The following is an 11830-nucleotide window of genomic DNA, read 5'->3' on the forward strand; positions in this document are numbered from 1 at the left end:
TTTATGTATTGACAACAAACAAATGGAAACAAGTTAAAATGAATGTCATTTACAGTTACTTCAAACAAAATGAAATCATTAGGCTATTCTAACAAAGGGACTCCTGGGTGGCTCAGTTGATTAAGCATCTATCTGTCTTTGGCTCAGGTCCTGATCCCAGGGGCCTGGAACAGAGTTAGGCATCTAGGCTTCTTGCTCAGCAGGAAGACTGCTTTTCCCTCTGCCTGCTGGTCCCCTACTTGTGCTCACCCATGTTCTCTCTTACTCTCTTTCTCCTGACAAATAAATGGGTAAGACCTTTAAAAAAAAAATTCTAACAAAACATAGGTAATATCTGTATAATGAAAATTATAAATTGCTAATTAAAAAAATCAAAGAAGACCTAAATCCTGAAGACATTCCATGTTTACAGATTGGAAGAATGAACATAGTAAATAAGTCAAGTCTCCCTAAATTGTTGTACAGGTTTAACACAATTCCTATTAACATATGCTTAAATTAAAGCAACTAAATTCTCACATTGGACATTTTAAAAAGTGACTCCTCAAAAATAAATTCTTTAAAAATTCAGTTTAATTTGTTGAATAATTACACTAGTCATCATAATTCCATAATCCCAAAAATAATCATGTATGCTTTAAAGAATAAGGTAGTAAAGAATTAGTAAACAGCAACTTGGAACAATTCTGTGAATACCGTTTTAAAATGCTAAAAGTAATCAATGCTACATAGGCAACAAAAGCAAAAAAAGAAAAATGGGACTATAGTAAACAAATATTTTTGTACATCAAAGGACACAATCAATAGTGTTCAAAGGCAAACTATGGAGTAGGAGAAAATCATATATCTGATAAGGAGTTAATATCCAGAGTATAGAAAGAACTCCAACAACTCAAAAACAAACAAACAAAAATCCAATAACCAAATTTTTTAAAAATGGAGAAAGAACCTAAGTAGACATTTCTCCAAAGATGATATACAAACAGCTGACAGGCACATGAAAAGATGATCAATAGCACTAATCATTAGAGCAAAGCAAATCAAAATCACAATGAGATATCCACCTCATACCCATTAGGATGACTACAATAGAACAATTAATCAATTAATTAATCAATAACCAGTCTGGTGTGTGTGTGGAAAAATTAGAATCCTTACACACTGTTGGGAATGTAAAATAGTGCAACCGCTATGGAAAACAGTATGAAAGTTTTTCCAAAAATTTAAAAATAGAACAACCCTGTGATCCAGTAATCTACTTCTGGGTATACATCTAAAAGAATGGAAAGCAGGGCCTCAGGGAGATATTTGCACAATTATGTTCATAGCAGCACTATTTTCAGTGACAAAAAGGTGAAAGCAACCCCAACTGTCCACTGACAGATGAATGTATAAACAAAATGTGGTCTACATATACAATGGAACATTATTAAACTTTAAAAGAGAGGGCAGGGGCACCTGGGTGGCTCAGTGGGTTAAGCCTCTGCCTTCGGCTCAGGTCATAGTCTCAGAGTCCTGGGATAGAGCCCCGCATCAGCAATCTCTGTTCAGCAGGGAGCCTGCTTCCCCTCTCTCTCTCTCTCTCTCTCTGCCTGCCTCTCTGCCTACCTGTGATCTCTGTCGAATAAATAAAATCTTTTAAAAAAATAAAAAATAAAAAAATAAAATAAAATAAAAGAGGGCGATCCTCACATATACTACAAAATGGATGAACCTTAAGGCATTACATTAAGCGAAATAAATCAATCACAAAAAGACAAATACTGTATGATTTCATTTATATGATGTACCGAGAAGTAGTAAAATTCATAAAAAAAAGAAAAAAATTTCATAAAAACCAGGGACTTGGGGAGGGGAAATGAAGGTTGTTAAATGAGTATAAAATTTTAGATTTTTAAGATGAGAAAGTTCTGAAGATCTGTTTCACAACAAAGTAATTATATTTAGCACTACCAACTGTACTTAAAAATGGTTAACACGGTAAATTTTATGTCATGTGTTTTTTATAACCATAAAAACTATATAAAAATAATACTAAATAGGGCGCCTGGGTGGCTCAGTGGGTTGGGCCTCTGCCTTCCACTCAGGTCATAATCCCAGGGTCCTGGGATCGAGTCCCACATTGGGCTCTCTGCTCAGCAGGGAGCCTGCTTCTTCCTCTCTCTCTCTCTGCCTGCCTCTCTGCCTACTTGTGATCTCTGTCTGTCAAATAAATAAATAAAATCTTTAAAAAAAAAATAAATATTAAGTGGAAGAAAAAGCTGCATTTGTGGAATCCCTAAAAAATGTCAGAAATCACCCAGAAAAATACATGTCACAATATTTTCATTTTACTCTGAAAGAAAAAGTTATTACCTTTTTCTTCTGGAAAGCATGATAATCAATTTCATAATACCATAATATGCTCGGTTATATCAAAGGGAGGAAAACTACTGGATCATTAGGTAATTTTATCTAGAGATCTAAATATATATATAAACATGGATATTGCTAAGTCTATTTGCTTAATTTTATTCCCAATAGAAGCTACACTTTAGGGATGCCTGTGTGGCTCAGTCAGTTAAGCTGCTGCCTTCGGCTCCAGTCATAATCCCAGGGTTCTGGTATCCAGTCCTTCATCAGGCTCCTTGCTCAGTCAGGAGCCTGTTTCTCCTTCTGTCTGCCACTCGCCCTGTTTCCTCTACTTGTGCTTGCTCTCTCTCTCTCTCTCTCTCTCTCTGACAAATAAATAAAATCTTTAAAAAAAATAAAAGGAGCTACCTTTAGGAATCTTACTTCATATTTATATTTATTCTGGTTCCTTATAGATTCTAAAAACAAAATTCACAGATATACTCTTAAGTACATTATTGAAATAAATATGCTATACTATAACCAATGAGGTACACATTTATCGTTTAATTCCTTAGTTGAGGATGAAAATAGCTATCACATATTCTATGCCCAAGATAAATTTTTTAAAAAGAGAAAATGCCTCCTATTCTGAAATGACAACCCCCTCACATATGGAGCAGTAAACTTTTCTTTCTTCCAGAAATACTCATTTGGCACTGATTTTCGACAAGTGAAAAAGCTTTTCCACACACTTACAGTCCACCTCATTTTTAAGAAGCACTGATCACCCCTCTTTTTTTTTTTAAGATTTTATTTATTTATTTGACAGACAGAGATCACAAGTAGGCAGAGAGGCAGGCAAAGAGGAAAAGAGAAAGCAGGCTCCCTGCTGAGCAGAGAGCCCAATGCGGGGCTCAATCCCAGGACCCTGAGATCATGACCTGAGCTGAAGGCAGAGGCTTAACCCACTGAGCCACCCAGGTGCCCCATGATCACCCCTCTTTCAAACTTTCCTTAATATTTAAGATGTCTACTTTCCTTTAATTCTTATAACAAGTTGCAGAAATAACTTGTTTTCATTTTCCAAAAATAATGGGTTGAAATGTGTGTGTTGACCTAGGGGGATGCTGATGTGGACTAAAGGTAGATGTCAGAGATTTTAAAAAGTATTCAGTGGGGGCACCTGGGTGGCTTAGTTGGTTAAGCTTCCAACTCTTGATCTCAGCTCAGGTCTGGATCTCAGTGTCATGAGTTCAAACCCTGCATTGGGCTCCACACAGAATATGGAGCCTACTTAAAAAATATAAAGGGGTGAAAAAATGAATGAATGAATGAATGTTCAATGAATTTGACAAATTATTTTTATCTCAAATATCCTAAAAGAAGTAAAACTATTAAAACTATTAATTAAATTAATAAAAGTCATTCTTTTTTTAATATATAATAGTAAATATGAGCATCTATTATCAAAATTAGTATCTAAAGGGGCAGCTGTAGATCCATTTTTTTTAACATTTTATTTATTTATTTGACAGACAGAGATCACAGGCTGGCAGAGAGGCAGGCAGAGAGGAGGAAGCAGGCTCCCTGCAGAGCAGAGAACCCGATGCAGGGCTCGACTCCAGGACCCTGAGATCATGAGCTGAGCCAAAGGCAGAGGCTTTAACCAAATGAGCCACCGAGGCGCCCCGTAGATCAATTTTTAATTGTACTATGGGCATACAAATTATACCTCTTTTTCTCTCTTTCTCACTTGATTTTTTTATTGTTGAAATTAAGAAACAATATTTAGATAAGCTATCTAGCTGATCTCAATGGCCACAAGAGCCAAACTATGGAAAGAAGCTAGATGTCCATCAATAGATGAATGGATCAAGAAGATGTGGTATATATACACAATGGAATACTATGCAGCCATCAAAAGAAATGAAATCTTGCCATTTGCGACAACATGGATGGAACTAGAGCGTATCATGCTTAGCAAAATAAGTCAAGCAGAGAAAAACAACTATCGTATGATCTCCCTGATATGAGGAAGTGGTGATGCAACATGGGGGCTTAAGTGGGTAGGAGAAGAATAAATGAAACAAGATGGGATTGGGAGGGAGACAAACCATAAGTGACTCTCAATCTCACAAAACAAACTGAGGGTTGCTGGGGGGAGGGGGTTTGGGAGAAGGGGGTGGGATTATGGACATTGGGGAGGGTATGTGCTTTGGTGAGTGCTGTGAAGTGTGTAAACCTGGTGATTCACAGACCTGTACCCCTGGGGATAAAAATATATGTTTATAAAAAATAAAAAATTTAAAAAAAAAAAGAAAGAAACAATATTTAGTATTCTAAATTGAGACATACTAAGTAACTAAATGTTATCATCTTGCATGTGATCAAACCTAAAGCTAAATAAAAATGCCCCCATCTGGTTTCATGTAAATTGAGCTGATTATAGAAAGTGTCCAATTTCTATCATTCCTCTCCATAAAGTAGCTCGCTAGCATATATTTATTGGGTAACTGCAGACTGACTGATTCTAAATATAAACTGAGTTGTGTGCTAAAATTATTGTCCTGATTTTTTAAGCAATCACTATGAGTATCACACATGGTTACAGATTTTATTAAGTACCTTGAAAAAATAGTTTAAATAATAATGACAAAACTACACATGAAAATTTTCCCATTAAACATAATGATTCAAATTAAATCCATAGTTGCTAACTTCTAATACTCCACACATATGGTCATCCATATCATAAAACCCATCAAACTGAGTATTAGGACCACATCAATTAAAGTAGATTTTACACCAAAAAGTTTTAAGTAAGATCACTTCTCTTACAAAAGAAACATGGTACTACCTTAAAAGAGAGGTATACTTAAGCACTGTAAATTCTAATCTAACAAAAAGCCTCAAAATAATCTTGAAGCTGTTGCCTGGATTACTGCTGATCCATCTTCCAAATCTACAAATGTTCAATTTACTTTAAAAAGTCCATTTCACAAAAATACACTAATGGAGAAGAAAGGAGAATTTGTGTAAAAACAAGCTAATGCCATCTTATTGAATTAGATGTGACATAGGCCAGACATTGCAAAGTAGTGGGTAAAAGAGATAGAAATGTTTGAAATAATCCTTTGTCAAACATAATGTTCCATTTTACATGGCTAAGCAGAAGAACAAAATAACATAGAAGTTTGGAAACTCAGGAGCCACAACACAATTTTTTAAAAATCCAACAACATGGATGGTTCAATGTACCCAGTGAACCAAGAATACCATCAATTTCAAAGGGAAGGAGTTCTCAGACCTCTGGGTCAGCCTCGGAGAATACCCAGTGATCACTTAACCACCTAACTCCAAACCTTCAAAGGAGTCAAAGGAACATAGGTCAATCAGCCACTTACAAGAAAAAGTGAAGGAAAAAAGAGTAAAACTGTTTTATCACTCACCGCCCCAGAGCCCAAACAATCCCAACACTTTGTCAACGACTATGTATACTATGGTGGGAGTGTGTAAACAAATAATGTTAAATGGGAATTAACAAAAATAAGGGTAGTGGAGAAAAATAGGCAAGCATATTTAAATTTAAGTTGTTTTACTTTAAGTTAACCCTAGGGAAACTGTTGGCTAAGCCCAGTTCAACTTTGACAGATAATACCTAAGAGGAATGGAAATAAATTTGCCACTTTCTAAGAGCTTAAGGAAATTGTTTTAAATAACATGTCTCAACTACGCACAGGACAAATTCTCCCTCAATATCCAACTTCCACCAGAAATCATCTATCAGGTCCGAAGAAGGGGGGTGCTATTTTGGATTTGTAAAGTTGATGCTTCAGTTTTCATTTCCTTTCAGGTCTCCCAAGACTAATAGTGCATTATAAAAACCTGCATATGCTCCATACTTGTGCCCTCAAGGCACGTTCATATCCCAGTGATTCTACTTCCAATGGTCCCCAGTGACTCTTAATGGCCTCCCTGCCTCAATGGCTTCTGATATTCCAAGTAGGATGGGGGGTAGGACCAGGGGAAGCACAGGTGAGAGACTGTTCAGAGGAATAAGAGACCCAGCTAAAGCAAAGGAGGTAGAGTCACTGATCACAACTGTGGGAGTAAAGGAGGCATAATCTCTCTCCTCCTTCTAGGGAATTTCCTTTAGTGGAGGATTACTGGAAACAAGGGGAAGGTAGAGGGTTACTGGAAACAAGGGGAAGGAAGCATTTGAATGCTCAGGGGAAATGCTGGGAATGTTCTGTGTCTCCCAAACGCCACTGTTCTCAGAGGCTGTCTCTAACAATGTATAAGGCAGAGGGGGCAGAAGTCATCGAAGTCCACCACACTCTCTTGTACTTTGTAACCAGGGCTTCTGCTGAGAACTGAAAGGAGGTTTGAAATTCCCACCCTCACCTACGTGGATTCTCTAAATTTAGAGTGCAAGAGTAAGTTCACGTGCTTTACATTGCCAGGATACTGATACAGGAGGACAGAAGAAGTTGAAGTTTGAAAGACATAAGGGTGGGGGTAGATACTTGAAAGGAGGATGGAGGGAAGGAAATTGAGGCCCACAAAGACAATGCTAAAACCAGAAGGTAGTCCATCATATATTCCCTTCACTGACTATAAACTCTTGCCAACTCACCAAACATGCTCTCCCACTTCATTTATATCTTCTCTCCTCAGGCCCCAACTGCCTGCCTTTCTCCCACTGCTCCTGAATTTTTTTTTGTAATTGAAGTACAGTTGACAGACAATATTACATTAGTTTCGGGTATAAAACAAAGTGATTTGACAATGCTATACATTATGCAATGCTCACCACTGCACCAAATAAGTAGAGATATCATCTGTCACCATACAAAGTCATTATAATATTACGGACTATATTCTCTATGTTGTCCTTTTCATCTGCATGGCTTATTTATTTTATAACTGGAAGGCTGTACCTCTTAATCCCTTTCATCTGTTTTGCCCAGTAGCCATGACTAAAATAGTTTTTCTAATCAAAAGAGGAGAGTGCCTGAAAAAGTATAATCTGAGGACCCACAAATAGGAGTGTTAGTTAATTAACAATATGCCAGTATCTTATAATTTGTGATATCCAAAGAACATACAGAATCTAGTGGAGTTTCAAAAGTTGCATAAAATGGTCAAACTACACATCGTAAGAAAAAAATAACTGTAACTGTGTGATGGATATTTATTAGACTTAGTGTGGTGATCATCTGCAATACATGTAAGTATCAAATCATTATGTTACACCTGAAACTGATGTTATATGTGAATTATACCTCAATTTTTTTTAAAAAATTGAACTAAGATTTCATATTTTAACCCAGAAATTTCATTTCTGAGGCTGTGTAGTAAGAAACCAACTTCTAAAATATAGAAAAAAGTTTATGAACAAAGACGTTCACCACAGTGTTAGTTATTATCATCAAAAATGTAGCAATGCTGAGAAATGGTTAAGAAATATCGTACATCTACCTAATGGAAAAATACGTAGATATTTTAAAAGTTTACTTTCCAGTTTTAAGTAAGTGAAATTTAATGTTATAAAATTTAAAGTAAAAATATTTGTAAAAGTTATATATAAATATCATGATTAAAACCATGCACAGAAAAGAGTGGAAGAAAACATCAAAACCATATCAAAATATTAATAGTGCCTGTCTTTAGTACAAGTATGGTGATTTTTTTTCCTTTTTATATTCTTATAGTTTGTAAATTGTTCATAATTCTAAAATGGAAAGGGAACACTTTTAAAAGGGCAAGTTTCTTTGAAAAAGGAAAAATGTTACTTGTGTAGAAAACTCTTTCTGGGTTCAGTTGACAATTAATCCTCTTCATATTAGCACCTAGGAACTAAAGCATTTTCTGGAAGGGCAGTTGGAACAAGGAATATGGAGAATGTGAGCAAGACCAGCCAAAGAGAAACTTGGCCTGGTTAGTAACCTACACTGCTAGTTCTCTATCTATGACTACCAGAGAGGAGCAGAGTTCAGTGCCTGATATGCAAGGTTCTTCACGATTTGTCACTGTGCATTCAAACAGTATATGAGCACTTAGCTGAATTTCCTTGTCTGGCTTTGTCTTTCCTGTGCAAATCCTTCCCATCTGGCAGAGTAATTTAATTCACTTCCATCCATGAAGAGTTTCTGATTCTCTTATGAAATCAGCCTCTATGATTTCTCCTTCTTTGGGGGTTCATATAGCACTTATAGCACCACCTTTCCCTGGTATTAGGCCTATTCTAATTATTTTGTTATTTATTCATGTGTAAGTAAATACCTCCCCAGCTAGACTTTAAGTTCCTCGAAGTCAAGGTCTGCAGACAGTAATCATTCAACAAATACATACATTATATAGAAAGAGAGAGAGAAGAGTGAGAAAAGATGCAGTGCTAAAGTCGGGTTGGTATTATATTCAGACTTGGTGATGTCTTCTAAATAAAATGTGTTGCCTCTGCTTTAAAATGTTCCTACTGGGGTGCCTGGGTGGCTCAGTGGGTTAAGCCTCTGCCTTCAGATCAGGTCATGGTCTCAGGGTCCTGGGATCGAGGCTCACATCCAGCTCTCTGCTCAGCAGGGAGCCTGCTTTCTCTTTTTTTCTCTGCCTGCCTCTCTCCCTACTTGTGATCTCTCTCTCTCTCTGTCAAATAAATAAATAAAATTTAAAAAAAGAAAAATGTTCCTGATGACCATCACTAGGACATGCACTTTCTTTCTTTCTTTCTTTCTTTTTTTAAATAGCAGTGGGATCGTAGTTTTGCTTATTTACTCATACCAATTCTGCCATCCTCCTTATAGTTAAACAGATTGGACTGCAAGATGCCTCAGTAAGGTTCAGGATATAGTCAACAACCACATAATCAACAAAAAGAAATGACCTCCAACAAATCAAATTTGATTCATCACATGTTACTACTACTCTTACAGCCTTGTGTGAACAACATATATAAATTTCTACCTCCGTTTTATGGCCTTATTTAGGCAATGGGCTTTAGTCTCTCGATATCCTCATTAATAATTCTTCAATGTAAATAGTTCAATACTTTAGGAATGACAGACTAAGATGATTACGTTCCTATCTGCCATCAAGTACTCTTCCAGTACTTGGAGATAATGAGCATTTGTACTATAGCAACCTGCCTCCGGAGACATCAAGAAGAGTTTCACATCTTAAGGGAGAATATATAAATCATAAATGAAAGCAAATCCAATGGCCAAACAACAGACAAAGAAAAACCCAGCATCCATTATTTTTTCAGGAGTATACAGGTCAATACAATTGTAGACTCTGAAGGGCAGAGCAAAAACAAATCAATGCAGTTTCCCTGTATCAGAACTACGTTTTGCTACAAATCACATATTTTTGTAAGTAAATGTTTGTCCAGATTCCACCACTTACTAGCCATGTGATCTTGAACCTTATATTTCAGTTACTTAGTCTGTAAAATAGAGTTATCACCTACTATGCAAAATCACAGTAGAAATGAATCAAATAACATTATCAGTCTGAGTTTATCAGTCACCCTATCAGGGGATGACACACCCCACAAAAACAGTTCAGTCACACACCTCATGAACTAGATAACTGTTCTTTTGCAAATGTTTCCATTAAGTTTTAAAAAAGAAAAACATTTCCAGGTGTTTTGTTTTATTTTACTTTCCTAATTGATTTTTCCAACATTTGAGCATTCATCACATATCACTGCCAAAAACGCATTAAACATCTGCTAGACCTAGCTCTCCTTTGCAATGTTGTCTGGATATTTTTTGGCATATGTTCTCTAAGAAAATGGTTTTTTCCCCACATAATTCAAAGCCCTTTCTTACTAAAAGAACAATAATTCCATATACAGTAAGTTTACAGGTTGTTGCTAATTGTTTGAGATCACTCTTATGGAAAATTAATTTTGTTTAATATCTAATGGGCCATCTATATGTTCGCTTACATTTGGGACACACAGCTCTGTAATACAGAGGAAGATCCATGGGCTTTGGGGTTAGGGAGACTTGTATTCAAATTCCTGTTCTGTGACCTTGAGCATGTAATTTAACTTCCAGGCTCCTCACTTCCCACCTTTGGTTCTGGGTAGTTGTGATGATTTAATAAAATAATACATCTAAAAGTAAGTGTCTAGACTCTGAAAGTATGATTTCCTACCTCCCTTACATCTTCTCCTCCTCTGCCAAGACCAAGCAAACCCACTCTGAACAAGACAACTTGGACGCGCCGCATCTGTTTCACACATCAGCAGGGGAATGCTATGCAATCAAAAAGGGAGCGGACGATGGCTTCAATTAGGTACCCAAGGGAGCAAGAAGTAAAGAAACTGATAGGTATAGACAAGGGCCCCATACTTCACTCGCATGTGGGAAAAAGACACTAATCTGACACACTTTAAAGATTGCACGGCACACTCACAGAGGTTGGTACCACGCTCTGGGAAAAAGACGGAATTACGGAACAAGCCAGCAGGGAGCCTCCTTGTTCACCCGACCCGACCCCACCCGCCCGGGTGGTACCTCAGAAGCCTAGACACTGAGGTGACAGCACAGCGACTGACCTCGCCCCCCCCCCCCAATACACACCCTCCCCCATTCTACCCAAATTTCTCTCGGGGTGCGAATGGTGCTGAATCATTAGTCCTAACAGTAGCAGTTCCCGGTTCGGCGGCTCCCGCGAGAGCCAGTGTCCCTAGGGCTGTGCCCGTCCCTGGTGGGGGCCAAGACCTCGGGGCGGTGGGGGCAGCGAAAAGGGGTCGGGGAGGATCGGGGCAGCAGGTACTCACCGGGGTGAGGAAAGCCCAGCCCCGGTCCTCACCCCCCGCTGCAGGCGGTCCCTCCGCGGCCCCTCCGCTTCCCGGTTTCCCGCGGGCGGTTGCCCCCCGGGCCCGGCAGCCTGCGCTGGTGGTCCGGTGCTCCGCTCCGCCCGCCCGCCGCCCGAAGCAGCCACGGCTCGGGGCTCCGGCGCTCCACCCGGAGCAGCTGGAGCAGCTGTCGCTGCCGAAGGGGGTGGCGGCTACCGACGGGCCAGACCATTCGCGGGCTGCGACCGGGGGTGCGCGACGTGCGGAGCGGGGCGGACGTGGAGGGCGCCGGGGACCGGCGACGGTTGGGAGGAACCAAGAACGAGGGGAATCCTCCGCCTCCCAGCAGCGCCGGGAGGGCTTGGGGGCAGAAGCGACCCACAGAGGAGCAGCCGTTCTCCCTGACTGTTGACTGAACACAACCACCCCTTCTCTTTTCCGGGCACCCCCCTCCGGGCCCGTCTTGGTTCCGCTCAGGACTCCTTTAGACCGCGGCCAACAGAGGACCTAGCAACGGGCGCGCCTGGGCGGTGTCCCCTCCTGGGGAGATGCGAAAGGGCGCTGGCCCAGCCCTGCCTTCGTGCCACCTCCTGCTCCAGAGTGGGGCCCTATGGCGCAGGTTTCTGGGGCATATCTTACTCTAGACGTCTGGCCACAAAACAGAGAGGGACATCTGGGTCCTTGAAG

At 39.4% G+C, this 11830-nt stretch overlaps 1 protein-coding gene across 8 annotated transcripts in view; it reads right to left on the bottom strand.

Moving 5' to 3' along the window:
* The window catches only part of TTLL7 (tubulin tyrosine ligase like 7), a 154874-nt gene extending 143332 nt beyond the window's left edge, over window positions 1-11542 (bottom strand). For 3 of the 8 annotated variants that reach the window (XM_082688134.1, XM_082688137.1, XM_082688135.1), the window contains exon 1: window positions 11126-11536. The gene's annotated coding sequence lies outside the window, so the exon portion shown is untranslated. Of the gene's footprint in view, window positions 1-1458; window positions 1556-11125 lie in introns of those variants that run through there. The other 5 variants (XR_014299910.1, XM_082688139.1, XM_082688140.1 and 2 more) reach the window with 4 other exon arrangements.
* Between the last annotated feature and the right edge of the window lie 288 nt (window positions 11543-11830).

This window comes from Mustela nivalis (genome assembly GCF_964662115.1).
Source record: "Mustela nivalis genome assembly, chromosome: 10".
NCBI classification, from domain to species: Eukaryota; Metazoa; Chordata; class Mammalia; order Carnivora; family Mustelidae; genus Mustela; species Mustela nivalis.